Raw genomic sequence first — 16,807 nt, 5'->3', positions numbered from 1 at the left:
TAACAAGATACGTCGTTCCGAGAAGGGTGCTCGGTGATAAACACACGGGCTCTGCGAGGTCCGGCGCATTCGGCGGACAATAAAGGAACGCGCGCGAAGCACCCTCGTTTGGGGGATCGTAAGTCCGCGCGCTCCTGTAACGCTCCGCTGTTACGAGGGCGTCCCGCGGCTCGAGAGCCGGTTACAATGACGAACTGCGTCGTGACGCCGAAATCTTGCCGCGATGCGGACAAACGAGATCCTCGTCCCGCCAAATTGTATCCTTGGCTTTTCGCGCCGTTGAATTTTCGCGACTATTAAATTCCTCTAGCCGCTGCACCGTGAAATTGTATGACGGGATCGTACGGACGAAGTCACAGAAAATCCCGGCTCCGTGTAATTTAGGGTCCCCAATAAAAATCGCCCGTTCGTTCGACTCAGATTTGGGAATACGAAGACAATTGGCACCGGTGCACAGACACGAATGCTTTCGAATGAAATGTCACAAGGGAGAAAGCGCGGCTCGTCGGATTGCACTGTTAATTATTGAATCAATTACTGTCGACGTAGTTGGAGGTATATTAATTGTCTTTTTATTGCAGCGAATGTAATATGACGAAAGTGAAACGGCGTACAACTGCGCCCCGGAGTAAGTTAAACTCAATTTACTTCTGCTCGAAGGAAACACAATTACAGAAAGCCGTAGCGGTGAATATAAACAGGAGCAAACAGGAAACAACGACAGCCTGAATAATTCGTGAAATTGTCGCGAAGCTTCATAGGGCAGGTAATTTCGTGGTGTTTACGAGTGGGTTCGAAGTGTTCACCGAAATCGGTATCCAGGCACGTACTGCCAATTACAGTTGCATCAGGCCCCGGGGAAATCCGCGCGGCGAGGAACGAAGAGGACGATGGCGATTGCCACACGTACACCGCGGGATGTCGAATAATCAAAGTCGTGCGTGCGTGAATTCTCGCGCTCTCCGGCCGCGTCACATTCGTGGAAATATTGATAGAAACTAATTCCTCCGTAAAATTCACTGGTCATCAACCGTTCAGTCGGTATCAAAATTTAATTACCTTCGAAATTTTCACGAGCTTGTAATCCTACGTCGCTCTTCGATAGAAATAAAAAGACTCTAAAAACAGCATGCTGCTTCTGATTAATATTCACGGCTCGTTAATTCAACTCTCTCGTTGAAAAGAATTTATAAGCGTATACGAAAGCTGAATATCGAAGTTAACAAGTGTCACGGTGTTCATCAGTGGCCGGCGTGTCTGAATTATTTACAGTTACAATATATTCAACAGTGTATCGTAAAAATTGTTATACCGCATAATTAACAATTGTTTCCAATTACCCGCGTTACGGAAGAACAAGTGCTACGATTGAAACACTCAAGATTATCGAGGCAGTCAACGCCGAAGCGTCACGAGACGTCGGAGAGCAATTGCATTCGAAAAATCGCGTAACGAGGTTATCGGCGTGAGCGTGAAACGTCACATCCGAAATCGAATTAGAAAGGGGAAGCCGGCGAACGGTGTTCAAGGGAATAAAGCGGGAGAGCGCCGCTACAATTAAGACGTTTCCGAGAAACAATCTCGACGAGCCGGGAGATGCGAACGACAACGGGTACGGCAACGAGGTTGTTTCGTTAAAAGGAACATTACCACCCGGGTAGAAAGTTTATACGGAACGTGAAGAACATACGGAACGCCGGAACTAGGAGCACTTTGTCAGCTCTAGAGAGCGACAAGAGAGAGGAGGCCCGGGTCTCTCTAGCTAGCGCAACAACGATAGCGCAGGACGGTCCAGGCCAACTTCCTCGTCTCCTTCGCAACATAAGTTGTACTCGAGCAACGTGAATATAAATGAGACTAACGAGCTCTCTGTGATGTCGGTAATGACGGTAGATTGCAGTCGGAACAAGCGAACGGTCAGCTCGCCGGATTCCACGTTGTCCGTTGTCACGACCCGGGACTCTACGCCATGCCACTATCGCATCAACGAATGTGTATATTGGCGAAACCACGGTGCTAGTTCCTGCTCCGCTTATACATCGACGACTAACCGATAATACGACCGAGAAAAAAACAAACGGACCGTTCGTCCCCGTCGGAAATTGAACTCCGAAGATTTTACGGTTGGATGATCTATCCGACTCTTAAAGGTATTCTGGCATTCTAATAACGCTCCGGATTATATTGTGCTAATTCGGATAATGGAAGATAACCGGTCGTTTGTTCATCGCTGGAAATTGAATTCCGAGGATTTTCTGGTCGGACGAGTGTCCGTTATAGATTTTTTTCTGGCGGTACTCTAACAGGTACGTTCTAATAACACTCGGGACTTGATCGTGGCGACGATCCTCCGCGCTCTGATGAAATTTATATGTTATTTCACGTGATATTGTGACAACTTCACAGTCGAGATCTCTTCAGCTCTGCCCGGGACACGCGCGCGCGTGTAACGGTTGGATCTTCGGAACCGGTTATTTCGAAAACGAAGCCTACATCGGCGATCCCTCTTTCAATTACCTCTTCTGTAATTGTGCCGTGAGTTATGGGGAGCTTTATTCTAGAAAACTGTCGAGTGCTTTGATTTCGAAGGGACGAAACAGATCGGCCGAAGGGGCTTGAACTATGCCGCAATCGTGCGGCGAACGAGGAATCGGATCCACGGGGGTACAGGGCTCTCTGAAAATTTCGTGTGTATACCTGCGCCTTAGCTCAGGTCAGGAAGTGATCCCCATTCAGGTTAGAACGGTATCTCGGTGAAAGGACCAGCGTCCTCATTCAAAGGTCTGGTACCTGCTCGTCTCCGCTGGTTTCGGATCCCTATCTAACCGTCCACCGATTCTTTTTCCCTTTAGAATCGCACTCACACACACGAACCTCCGCTTTTATTAAAAGTGTTTACCATTCGGTTTATCTATACAAAGGCTACTTCGTGTAATGAAGTTATTTCCGACCATCGGAACAATCGTCCGATACTTGAACAATCTGTATGTTCTAAACACCAGAAAATACATTCTATAGTAAACAAGAAAAACTCCGACTTAGCGAATAGAATCTTATGAGAACATATAAAAATAGTGGTCGGAATTTGGTTGACCGTCGAAGGCTGACTATTGGAAAAGCATCGATGGAATGTGGTTCTTTCTTATACAAGACCATAAAGTTCTGTTACGCATAAAGCATTAATTCCTGGCTATATTTACGTCGTTCCATCGCGCAACGTTAACGCTCGTGCTCTCCGACTTGACTGGAATTACGCGAGCGAAATCCGGTCGTATTAAATAATCACCGAAAATAACTTCTGGGAGGCAGAAGTAAGGACAAACACGAAATCGGAGGCTGGCCGAGGAATGCACGTTAATCATTAATCACGTCCATCGGACGGCAGCACGAACATGAATAATTGGTGTGCCGGTGAGCGATCGTGAATAGTCCTTTCCCCTTGAACCAATTACCGGTGCCACCGGAGCATCTCTCGGATGGAAGATCGGGGGATCCGTGTAAAGATTATCAAAGAAATTGTTTCAGGACCAGAAGCGGTAATGGGACAAGGAGAGCACGGGGTGGGCAGCATCTTAGGGCGATATTGATGGACCTCGGAGTGGAGACGTCGCGATGGCCGATAAGAAACCCGAAGATCAAACGGGCAACGGTTGCGGGGAAAAACAGAGTGTACCTTCGGAAGCGGGCGAAAAAAGGAACTGTGAGCACAGAAGATAAAGGTCGAGGAGGAAGGAAAACGAGGCTCGTTATCTTGGACAAATCAAACGAAAATTGGAGAGAAAAAAATCGATCCTAAGATTATAAAAGCTGTGGATGAATAGTTATCAAAGAGCACCGACCCTTCCAGGCAAGCCTTAACCACACTGAAGATAATGCCGTTTCAAGGAACCAAGCGTAATAAAATTTCATCTCGGCGCTCCGCTGCGCGAGGTTGTTTTAATTATAGAAGAACGCAAAGTGGTATTCTTAGGCGTGTATAAAAATCTATTCCCCGTTCGCTAATCACGTCTAATAATTCACGGCAAAAGATACACAAGGGACGCGAAATTATTTCCGGCCTGTATCATCGTTTCCTTCGATTCCTTCGCTCACGATATTCAAGTTGAAACAACTTGTTTCCTCTGCGGGTCTTCATTTGAAATGTACTTTTGAAGAAGGTATGAAAACCTTATGTCAAGAAAGATAACATGTTACTAGAAAATTAGTGCGATCGTTTAACCGAGGACTGATTGCCGACTCCGTTCCGCGGGGAAACATCCGGCGAGCACGCAAGTTTGCGCACACGAACCGATTTTTCAATCGTTCGAACATCAACGCTGTGTTTCCTTTCTCCCCGACGTTTCCCGCTAATTGCCCAATGACGTAATTACCCGAACGACCGCGGCGAAGTTTCAGGGAAAGATTCAGCGACGGCTGCGTAAAGTTTCGCGGCACGCGCACGCGAGCCGGCCGATATCGCGCGTGGCTCTCCTCGCGTGTATTCTAGAAATAACGCGAAACTTCTTCGCGAAACATGTAACTCGACTGTTGGGGAACAATGCCGGTAAGTCCGACGGCGCCTGATTTCCGCGGCGTGTGTTTTCACGTCGCTGCGCGCGTGTATATGTTCGACGACAAGCGGCCGATCGCTTGCGTGTACCAAGGTAGCGTACGGCCTCTCGTTTCCTCGTGTCGTTACACCCGTATCCTTCGGTTTTATACCGAGGCTTTATGGCCGGCGATAAAATTCGCGAGCTCGCCTCGGCAAACAAAACCGGACGCGCCGAGTGGCTTCAAAGAAACCGATAACCGCGGATTTCACCTGAACGCCGGCCGATTTCTGGAGGATACTCCGATCGACTTCGCCCGCAGAATGGAAACCGGTAGTGGCGTTTGTTGGCCGTTTCGTGACCGTTTTCAATCAATTATCTACCGAGAAACGATTTGCAGGTAATTAACTTGCTAAATTGGTAACTGGAGAATTTTGATTTCACCAGCTTTGGAACTGGTTATGATTAATTAATGAAACTCGCGGCTATTCAATCATATATAAAATTGCGCAGCTGCCCTCTGTTGATTGATAATTGCTTCGACGTCATTGCAAACTGAACCACGACGTAATTTCCGAATGTACAATTGCACAGGCGAACGCGATACGGAAAAATGTACAAGCACTTAAAGCGTAATGCTTTTTACAGTGTTTCTTAGGAACAACGATTTTTCCAGTTGCATAAATATTCGCAGTTTCTTCGTCCGTTCGCCGGCGAGTCAATCGCGAGAACCTCGTCGGAGACAATTTGTATACAAATGATCGAACGCTGTGAAATAAAAGAAAATTCTCCGGAGATACAGCCGATATTCGGAAAGCTTTCCACGTCCGGACGTATTTCCTCGGACGTGTTAACAGCGTTTTCGACTGCGAAGCTCCATTACGAGACACCGGTGCACGGCGAGTCCCGATATACCGCGAGAGTATATCATCGTTTCGTGATTTACTCCGAACCGGGCCCCGTAAAACGAATCGTAAATGATTGCGGAGACGGGGCAGGGGAGACGACGGGTACCGGTTGCGGCCGTGGTTCTCGAAAGTGCGGGCAAAAAGCTCGGCAGCCGCAAAACGAGAGGCGCAGGCGCGCGTTCCGCCAAGGAACACCGGCGTTCCGCCGCGATGCGGTTCGTTTACGTAAGACGATCCACCGGCATAAAAACGACCGAAGGTAGCAAGGATTAGCGACATCCCCGGCGTGTACCGAATTAGAGGAGGGGCTTATTACTTCGGCCGCAGCTGTGCGCCTGTAATCCTGCTGCACTTTCCGTGGGCGTGTGTGTGCTGTTCTACGGTGTACAGGGTGCTCTTAAATTATTTCATCGAGGTGTCTTCGAAGATTTTTATTTGACATTATTCAAATTTTTCTTAGTATAAAATCAATAGGAATGATTAGAAAACAGATACCAGTACTCTTAAATCGGGGATCCCGAAGGATTTACAGTAAAGATTCTAGAGAACTTATAGAAAAGTTCTTGTAAAAAGTTCTCGAACCTCAATGGTTATATAAATTCCAACGATTCGCGAAAGCATTGAGCGGCGATTGAAACGAGAAGCGGAAATGTGAATGGAAATTTACCTCGGCCCGGAAACTTGTAACGCGCGATGCATGGGAAACACGGCTTCAATGGAAATCCCAATGGTTCAGCAACACTAAGACAAATCGCGACGGGTGAATTACGTTAGCGGAGGTCGGTGAAATAATTTGGGAACGGCCTGTAGAACAAAGACCGTGGCGAGCCTCTCCTCCGCACGCTTATTGTTTCTAATTTAAAGCAACGATTTCCTGTCACGCCGGGCAGAAACTAGACGCCGCCGCCGTTGCAGCGTTCTCCCTTCAGTCATTCGTACGGTCTCGTTCGTTTCCTCGTTCGTCCGTCCGTTCGTTCGTCGAAACGGGGTTACGTGGGTTACACACGGGGTTAGCAATGCGTGCGGAATACGCGTGGGCTCCTTAGCATGTCGGTCAACGACACTCGTCCGTCTCGGCGGATCGACGGACAACGTTTCCCTTCATCTCGCGTTCAACGGCGAATCCGTCCACGCTGGGTCAAACCGAGAATGAATCGTAAAGCACTTGCTTGCCACTCCTATTGTGCGTTTAGTGCCCGTTAGAGAAGCATTTCTTGTATTCTTAATCCATTGTTACGGGCTCCTTCACGCGCCCGAGACTTGACTCATCTGTACAGGCCGCTCCAAAACTGGTTCATCGTAGTTTAACGCGTCACGGGTATCAGCACTAGAGTTGTATCAGTCAAATTGACGTTTAGAGAATCTCTTATCGAAACAGCGACGGTGCGTCTATCGAGATTTTAATTGATTTACACAATTCAGTTCATCTAGTAGTTCCAATCTTAATGAATTCGACGCCCGACGAACGCAACACGAGTAACGAAGATCGATTTTTCGGAATGCTTTACAGATTCATGGATGATCGACTACGGTACAGGTATTTCAGGTTTACCGTTCGATGCTGATCAGCGGGCATCGTCGGACCACGTCACACGCGTCGGGGAGACGATTTTATTCCGGGTCCCTCTTCGAGGATTCCAGTACCTTCGCTCCGAATAAAATTGGATGGACAGGAAAGAAGTTCGTTCCCGACTTCGCTTCAGAAGACGGGAAGAAAAAACGAGTTGGGCGGAATAATTTTCGCAGCGGGGAAGAAAATGTTCCAGATTTCAATTCAAGGGAGACTTGCAAATTGCCGTTTCGTGTCATTGATCCCCTCGAGAACGTTCCCCTCCGTGAAGTCGACTGCGAAAATTAGCAACGCGGAGGAAGAACGTGGATTCCCGGCCGACTTCACTGCCGCTTGAATGACAATGAAGTGAACGTTGAATGGACACGAAGGTTCTGGTATTTACGCGAGGACGCCGCGTTTTAAATACTCCTCGCGGCGGTCGCCGACGCGTTGCCACCAGAAAAAAAAGCGTTTTCTGTTCATTACCGGGCAAAAGCGATCTCACGGGCGCGCCGAACGTAATAGGCCAGTCGACGCGAAACTGGTCGAGCTATTATTTCCTTTTTTACGACGTGATTACCGTCGCCTCCATCCCGCGGGCTCAATTGGCCCATCCGTGAAGTACATTCCCGCTCTTCGCTCTCCTTCGTTCAACCCGCGCGAGTCGCGCGAGCCAATTTTCAACGATCTGATTTTGTTGCGACCGGCGAGTACGGCGTACCGCCGCCCCGGTGGCAAGAAACGGGCAAAGGGAGAAAAAATGCGAGACCGGGGCCAAGGAGAAGGGCGGAGAACGATAAGTAGAAAGGGACGGGGCGTCGCGGATGGAGCCAGGAGACGGATAATGGGAGAAGAGAGAGGGAGGACGGGTCCACGTAATTTCCACGTTATTAATCCGGCCAGGGCTCTAGCGCATTCCCATTTGCGCTCGTTTCGTCGCACATCCCGGGGATTTCGCTTAATAATCCCAAAGCTTCGCGAAGCACAGATTACTTTAAGTACTTCAACATTTATCTGAACTCACTTTTAGAAAACACTCCCGTGGACCGTGCTTCCTTGGCCGACTGACGAAATTAGTCGGCGAAGATATAAAACGGGGCAACCGGTTCTCTCGATGTCGCGTTACGCGCGAGGAACGGTATTTCCAAAGCGGAAACGTTGAAAAATTACGTACCGTCCCTTCGTCCCTGGGAAAATTTATTAAAAATTACCGCACTGCTGCCTCGAAACGTTCGCTCGCGTCAGAACGCGTACGCGCGACCGAATATTCCGCTGTTGCAACGGGGAAAATTAATTGGAGGAATTGTGCAATTAATAAATATTTACTTCGGAGATATCGTGTGCCCACTGTTCGCTGCGTTTCGCGACCCGCGTTTACTTCGGGTCTATAAAAATCGCGGGTATTGTTGAATCGGGATAATCCGGGCGTATTTAGATGGACCACGTTTACAAATACTATTTCCACTTCCGCGTTTAATCCCATCTCGAATTAATATCGATGCGTTAATATAATAAACATTCAATGGCCAACAATGATTTTCTGTATTTGCCCAAAAATCATACGTCCTCGTCTGATATGTGTTCCTGACGGTAACAAGAAATATGCTTGGTTTCATTTCAATTACGGGAATAAAAGCTTCCGTGTTTAATGACCAGTTAATAAATGAATTATTACGCGGAACGATCATTGCCAAGTTTAAATATCCGCAGTTGGTTTCCGCGGAAATTAATTAATCAGAAATAATATTCAACTAAATATGAGTGAAACATCGACGCAGAGCGTGCCACGGATATTCTCGACCGGCCGTGCGTCAATATTCCATGTAAGAAACGCGAAAGTCGGAAGAACACGGCAGTAATGCGAGCGCATCTTACAGAAGAATCTATCTGCTATGTTACAATATCCTTTAAGAGCTCGCCGCGTCGCAGCGTTGCTCCATATAATACGGAAGAGCTGACGGAATGCACGTTTCAGGCGAAATATTCCATCATATCCCCGTGCCTTCAATTTATACAGGTTTCTTATGAAAAGGGCGCCGGTGGAAACGATTTCATATTTCAGTCGCGCCGAGGCACGACGCTTTTTGCCTCTGATTTTCGGATATACATTATTTCGAAAAATCTCTGTTATCTCGGGGACGGACGAACGAGGCGCGGCCTGGCCGAGCCTTTACCAGTTGCATTTACCCGGAGATGTCTCGAATTTTTGTTCGAGACCGTGTACCCGCTGCGAGCTCGGGTCTGGGAAATCCATTCAGCGGGAGGACGAGACAATTCCTTACGGAGAATGATTCCAGATAAGGAAAGCAACGCGCGTCGGGCTCGCTGAAACCGCGAATCTCATTTTTTTCGAAACGCAACAATGTACACTGGAGAACGTAAAGCAGATTATTGCTCGAGAAAACGGATCGCCTGAAGTTTAAGCGTCTCGTTCGGCAAATTCATACGATGGAGCAAGTATTACGAGCTTATAAGAGGCTAATACGTACTGGTTCATCGGCGTAAAAGAGGATCTGAGATAACGCGAGGGGAGGGAAGGAGGGATGATGCTTTATGAATGCTAACGAGAACAGGGAAGCCGGGACTTCCTTGCCGCGAAACCATGCATATAATCGGCATATTGCACATCATGAATTTCCACGTTTTCTGCTGCACCATTAAAGCCCCGCGATACACTCGGCGATATTTCATTTCCGCCAGTTTTCTCGATTACAACGCATCGCGGGTCACTCTAAGTATTTATTATTTCATCCCGCCTACACTGCGCACTCGCGACACTCGACTGTTTTTCGAGAGTTCCGTACCGTTCTGAATAATCTTTCTTTTTTCCAACGAGTTGCTCAGACGCGAGGTTTCGCAGCTGGAAAGTAATTGAAACGTGGAGTCGATACAGAGGATGCTGGATTTGCGGTTTGATAAAAATATTTCTGGGCAAAACGTGTGCGCAGAGGGAAACGCGAAAAAGATCCATGAATATCATTTTGTTCGTCACGTGCAGCGGAGCAGGTGCATTACGCACGTGCACATTTCTTCCATATGGGACCATGTGTTCGTGTTCATAAATTGATTCTCCTCGTTAGTCAACGTATAAAACTGTTAGGATATGTTTACCGGGAAATTAATATTTCGCGTAATATCCGATAAATTATTCGGGAGTATCGTGACAAGTACTGGATCGTTTCGCGTCTCTTCCGTAAACAGATTACCCGCGAGTTTTGTGGCGCGTAATGGCATAAACAAACGAATTACGGTAAATTTTGTTAAGCATTAACCGTACACAATATTCGAATATTTTAATACACGCGCGCCGGGTGTCGCGTTGTATTTTAAGTTGATGCACCAGATGGGATTCAATTAATTGCGCCGCTTTAATCACTGGTCGCGGGATAAAAAAAAGAATTGAGTTGACCGTGGCGAAATTGAATTCAAATGAGGGGAAAAGGCTGAGGGATTATAATTTAGTGAGTAAATGTTTGAAGAAATTCCGGATACTTCATCATATTACAATGGATCTAACGCCGGGGTTACCACTACAGTAAAGACCTCCTACCGTTGAAGTGTTCGAGAGGATTACAAGGGCTAGAATCCATGGACCATGGCGGTGCTCACATATCTTTTATTCAAGACGTTTCAATCTATAAACCTTGGGTAACTCGGAAGGAAATTCCGACGTCGAGTTACACGATAAGCCAGACTCTGGCATAAATCGTATTAAAAAAAAAAGAAACGAAGAAAAAAAAAGGTAAATGAAACAATATTTTAAACAATAATTTTTCTCGCAGCTTTAGAGGAAACATCGTTAAACCATTTCTCCCACTGCAGATTCGAAGTTGATCGTGCCTGCGTTCGCGTGGGTCGATCAAAAGAACAAAGTTTCTTGAACTTCGACAGCGATACGTCGATCACCGGGGCTTTTCCGATCGAAAGCTCGATTAAAAGATATTGAATGAACGTCGAACAATTCGAGGAACTTGAGGCTAGGTCACGGCACCGGAACACGTACGTCAGACACATTTCTCTCTCTCCAAGTATATATTTCAGCCATTTTTTTCCTTTTCGTCGGTGCACGTGTTGCTCGGTCCTCGCCTTTTTCATGCTCTGGTTACGATGCGAGTGGAGGCGAGTTTACTTCAGATTGCACCGGGGTCTTACAAGCACTTAAAACGCGAGTGACATTTCGCGGTGTGCGAGACCGCGGAGACTGCGATTCAGAAAACTGCATCGCGCGGATTCCGACGAGAAAACGCAACCGTGCCCGGGCTAAACCCTGGACTGATTAGAACGAGACACGAAGATTCGTGATCGCTAAACAGCGACTCTCATCCGTTCCGTAAAATCCTTTAAAAATGAATTAGACCTCCTAGTCTAATTGCCCTCTATACAACTTTTAACTCGCTGGAACTGCTATAAGCAATAAAATTTGTTTTCATGGCAACTGGTATCGAAACTTGTGGATAATAGAAGTTAATAGTAGCGGAGATAATGATTAAATAAATAGCAAAGAAAAAATGAAATAAGCAGCGAGGCGTCACGATAAAATGTCGATCAACCGAGCTAATCAAGAAGAACAATTCGCAACGTACACGGAAAAGATACGGTAACAATGATGACGACGATAATCGATACTTTTATTACCTCGGCCGACGAACAGACGAACCCGATAAAGATCGGACAACGTTAGATTAAGACGGGAAAAATGGAGCCGTGTCGTGCGAGCGGGGAGAGCAACGCCACTCCAGTTTCTTTCCTCCATAAAATTAGCCTTTGTCAGAAGGATCGAGGATCCCGGCGGAGGGGAGGGAAAGACGCAGCAGCAGCTGCTCCCGGAGTATTAGCTGACCCATCGTTGTCGCCTTTATACACCCAGCAACCTTTTACTGACGTATTTATTGTCGTGCTCGAGTTTACGACACCCTGGCCATAGACACCATCGATTTAACGAGTCTAATGCTTTTCGCCCGGCTTTGGCTCGTGAAATTCGATCCACGCTTTCTCTTCCGTTCCTCCGACCGAATGGATTTCGCCGAGGGAAACAGGTTTCGAAGTTTCTAGCCGAAAAATATCACACGAAAAACCGTTTAGGGGACTTTTTCCTCTATCTTCCCTTTCGCTCGGGTTTCTTCGATTCCGTCAGGATGATTTCGGTGGATAAGCATCTAACGTCGGCTCGATGAAACAACCGATTCCGTCGTCACGAATGGAGTGTATTAATCAACAGTTATCTCCGATGGTCGGTTGTATCCGTTCGACCAGCGTTTCTAGGACGGATAATGGATAATCGTCGGCCACCTGTCCCTGTCGTAATCTCACGAGGTGTAATTAACGAAGCCTCGTTAACATGCGGACTAAGACAAGGGGTCAAAGCACCCATGGAAACCCACGTACGTAGCCTTTAACGGCGTATCGCGGCCGGTCGGCGGGTAATAGTTCGGCGAAGCTGTGAGAAATATACCGGCCAGACTGATCGCACGCTTTTAGTACATTAATCTTATCGGTGGATGAATTCGGTCGGTCTCTTAGCTGCACGCAACGCACTCGATTCCGCGCCGAGGAAATATTAACTACCGACAGCTCCGGAGCACGGTACGAGTGTGTAAATAACGAACGAAATTAAAGTGCTTTAACTTTGTATCGGTGCATTACAAATTCCGATTCGTGCGGTCTAGCCGTACACGGGAACTTTTAGAAACCCGGCTATTTACATTTCCCTCGAATATACAGAACCGCGGAAATTATTTCGATTATTTACCGCGAACGAGAGCTAAGAAATATTAGTAGCCGCGGTTGAAAACCACTCAAAATGATAACGTGGGCCGCGCGTGTAATTAATTGCAAAATTCGTTAACGCGAAAACGTGACTACGCATTTCGCTCGACTTTGATCGCGATCGAAAAACTGTTCTGCGTCGAAAGTCACGTCAGATCGTTTGACACGCGTCGGGGTACGGTGCAGCTAACAATACAGCCGAGCCGCAGCTCGTGAACGAGCGTGCTCGACGATCTCGCCGCTGAAATATGGCGTTCCTTCGACGCTACGGTCTATCCGCTTTAAAACGTGGCTACGTTCCACCCGGCCGAAAGAAAAGTTTGCCCGTCGCCGGACGGATTCCGATGTTTCTTCCTGAGCGACGGCGTTGCGCGCGTAGAGACCGGGGAAAAAATTTTTCGAGAACTGGTTTTGGAACCAAGAAACTCGTCCCCGACGGAATAGAGAGTGGCCCGAAGGATTTCAGCGTCCGTGGAAAGGAACACGCTCGTCGAGTTACCGCGTCACGTTAATTTCATGCGAATAAATATCGCATCCATCATTTCCTCCTTCTGCTCTCGCGCTATCTAGCTCCTTTCCCATGGAAAAAGCAACATCCAAGAAACAACTGGCTCCTCGAAATTGACCTTCGAACATTCCTGTATAATTTCTCGTCAATTTATTCCCATTGTATCGACGCTAAACGCTATTTTTGTTCGAGAACCAGAAACCTCCGTCGAGGCGGTACCGGCGATTTGTCGCTAAATATAATCACGTTTACTCGAAGCGACTTATCTGAGAACACTTTAGAGTACTAGAGTGTGCTGTCACAGGTTCTGAAACCAGTCGCTACATTTCGAAACACAAAACGCCAGAAATGAGTCATCAGCCGACGAAACTGTCAGATACATTAACACTCGCGCTCTCAATGGTCCCCGAGCCGCTCGCTCCGAAAGGATTTTAAATTTTAAATGTCTGTAAGCGCCGTTTAAAATTCTTCCCGCCGCGCCGGTATCGAATTTCGCGTTTCATATTCAGCGGAACGCGTTCCGCGTCGCTAAACGTTTCCTTCTGCGTCTGTCTGTTTTCCCCTCCGCGAAGCGACGAATCGAGAAAACGAACGAACGAACGAACGACGAGTTTGTTGACACTGCGCGCGTTCCCGATACCCTCAGCGAAAACATCGCGTCGCCTAACGTCCGCCGAGCCAAACAAACGGTCAGGTGTCCCTCGAAATTCAAAGTTCCCAGAACCCCTGGACGCCATGTGCACCGACCGACGACTGCGATGCTGGTTTATTGACGGAAAACAAACTGCCAGCTACGTACCTCCTGCGATAAAGACAACTGCCCGAGCGACGCATTAACAGTAGGTTTACGGAACGCGTCGATTCGACGCGTGCTGAATTTTATAAACATTACTTCGTGCACGTTTACATCGATTTTGATCGATGCGATCGGATGAATATGTATTCCGATTATCTTCGTCATGGTGGTCACCGATAATCGGTGTTTTCGAATTGAATGGAGACAATTGGAGTATTTAACCCTTTGCACTCGAGTTCTTCACTAGATATATTCAACATTTTCGAGAGAGACGACGTTGAAAGGAATTTAAAGATAGATAAATTAGGCAACAAAGCTATTTTATTTAAATATTTCACAGCAATGCAAAGTTTAATTTAATGTACTAAATATTCAAGTTTTTGCTGTATCAAATCAAGTGGTGATTGAGTCACCTCTCCAGTGCAAAGGGGTTAAGGTGTTTCATGTTGAATGAAACTATTTAGTAACTAATTAGAGAACAATGTAACGCAAGAATTGCGATAACGTATATGAACAACTGTTTTCATTTATATTCGCTATGGGAGAATGTACGATACATAGAACTTTTCTAGGAGTTTCAACTTCTCAATTTTCCTAGGAACAGTAGAATAAACTACAATGAATGTCCGTAAACCTAGCAAGACCGATCCTCAAGGTGAATCTATTCGACGCTCGTCGAAGCTTCAACGACGACATTCGCGTCGCTGCCAGGAAGCATTCGACCGAACAAATAAAGCGTGCGTTATGAAAATCATTCGCATATTGCGCGCGGAAGATATTTTCATTAGCGGAATGAGAAAAATGGAGTGAAACCGTGGTTTCGCAAATAACGTTCCATTTGCGAATATTAATGGAAGCGTCGGAACTTTTGTTTACAAAAGATGGAGCCGGTGAGTTGATTATTAATTGGAGGAAGCTTTCATTGTTGCTCCCTCTGTTTAGAACGTTAAAAATTTTCAACGCGTCGCATGCCGCACGACTTTATAGAGCAAAATACACAAAACGGGAAAAATATACTATTAAATCATTCGATTAAATTGAATTGAATATCACCCCATCAGCTAACATTGTTTATAATACAGAAATATTTTCAAATAATCGTTTAATTGAGCGAACTATAGTAATTCGATTCGATGGGGGGTCACCGGTGACCCACATATCATTCAACGTATTAATACTACATTCCATTACTTCTACAATAACTATGCTACAAATTTCTCGTTTTAAATACCAATGCGAACGGCTGCCGCACCGATCGCACCAATTTCATGTGACCACTTTCCGCCCGGTAAATTCATCAATATTCGACCGACGGTACATGTAAATAACCGAACGTCGGTCAATTGGCCGACAAATAGTGTGAATTTACCACATCGAAAATATTTAAATTTATACGCCGAAGTTCGGTCGTTGGCTCGGCTCCGAATCTTCCGCATCAGATACGATTTAAACGTAGTCGAACCGGCGGTTCCGATTGGTCGGTTTTTCGAATAACGAGCCAGAGGTCGTTCCACGCGATCAGAGAATTCAGATGTTCCCATGAAATCGGCGACGGTGTAACCGTTGTCACACAGAGACCACGCGTTGTCCCATTGTTTAAATCGTTCCACGCAAGGTTCTCAAAACGATCGTCTCCCTCGGCAGCGTCGCGGACCGTTGGATCGCGATCGGCGCCATTTTGTCCAGTGCACGCGATCGAACGTACGATCGATAAAGAGCCCGAGAGGAGAGATCGAGAAGCAACACTGCGTCGCACAGGTACGCCATTACGCGTCCGTGACGCGAAGATAACCGAAAAGACCACACGGAATCGAAGTCTCCCGCGGAATCGAGGAAAACCAGAAGGAACGCTCGCCACGTCCCGTGGCAACAAAGGGTTGTGCACGCACCTTTTTCAAACGCGTCGAGCTCCGCACGAGACCAGCCGTCGCTCTGCCAGCTTCCGTTGTCCCCGCTTCGATTCAGGTAATCCCAAAAAAAAAATATCAGCGTGGCCGGTCTTGCGCCGGACGGGGACGGTTAACAATAAAAGAAACACCTTGCGTCCGAATTGTCACAAACGTGCGCCGCTGCCTCGCGTTACCGTGCCACTGAACTCACTCGAGTGCATTCGCCGAACGGAACGGAACGAAACGTAACGGAACGGGACACGGGTCGGGACGGGACGGGACGAATAAACGAATCCAACGGGAAAAAAAAGAACCGAAACGATACGGGAACGAAACGTGCGGAGGGAAAGCTGCGCCCGCTGTTTTCACTGTCACACCGGATACATTCGAGATTCACTGTACGTCGATCACACGCGATCAAAACAAAGGAGAAAACTTCACCACACGTCCGAGCAATGGGTCGCCTCCACGTGGGAGCCGGCAACCATCGAATAAGAGCGTCCGTCACGTCGGAGCGGCAAGCCGAAACTAGCGCGTCGTGCGGCTCACGAGCAGGGCGAGCCTAGCAGACCTCTCTCTCCCTCTACCGCCGATTCTCCCTCTATCCCGTGCGGTCTTACACGCTCGCCCCCTACCACTCCGCTGTCTCTCTGTCTACCGCGTGCGATAGCCTCCCTCCCCTGCCCCTGGCCCCGGCGTCCTGCCCACCCTTCGCGGACCAACGACTCCCCTTCACGCGCAATCCCTTCCTCTCTTCTGCACCGTTCCACCGGTCGGCGACGATCCCTTCTCCACGAACGATCTCTTACACAGACCAGCCAACCCGGTCCCTTTTCCAGCCGAGTCCCTCTAGTCCGGT

At 47.4% G+C, this 16,807-nt stretch overlaps 1 protein-coding gene across 9 annotated transcripts in view; it reads right to left on the bottom strand.

Annotated features, from left to right (window-relative positions):
- kug (FAT atypical cadherin kugelei) overlaps positions 1 to 16,462 on the bottom strand; it is a 424,350-nt gene extending 407,888 nt beyond the window's left edge. For all 9 annotated transcript variants that reach the window (XM_076371210.1, XM_076371212.1, XM_076371216.1 and 6 more), the window contains exon 1: positions 15,949 to 16,462. The gene's annotated coding sequence lies outside the window, so the exon portion shown is untranslated. The remainder of the gene's footprint in view (positions 1 to 15,948) is intronic.
- Positions 16,463 to 16,807: the final 345 nt, after the last annotated feature.

The sequence above is a fragment of the Nomia melanderi genome, chromosome 10, assembly GCF_051020985.1.
Source record: "Nomia melanderi isolate GNS246 chromosome 10, iyNomMela1, whole genome shotgun sequence".
Taxonomy (NCBI): Eukaryota; Metazoa; Arthropoda; class Insecta; order Hymenoptera; family Halictidae; genus Nomia; species Nomia melanderi.
Note: the sequence above shows the minus strand (reverse complement) of the source record. Positions and strands in the feature narration are given on the sequence as shown.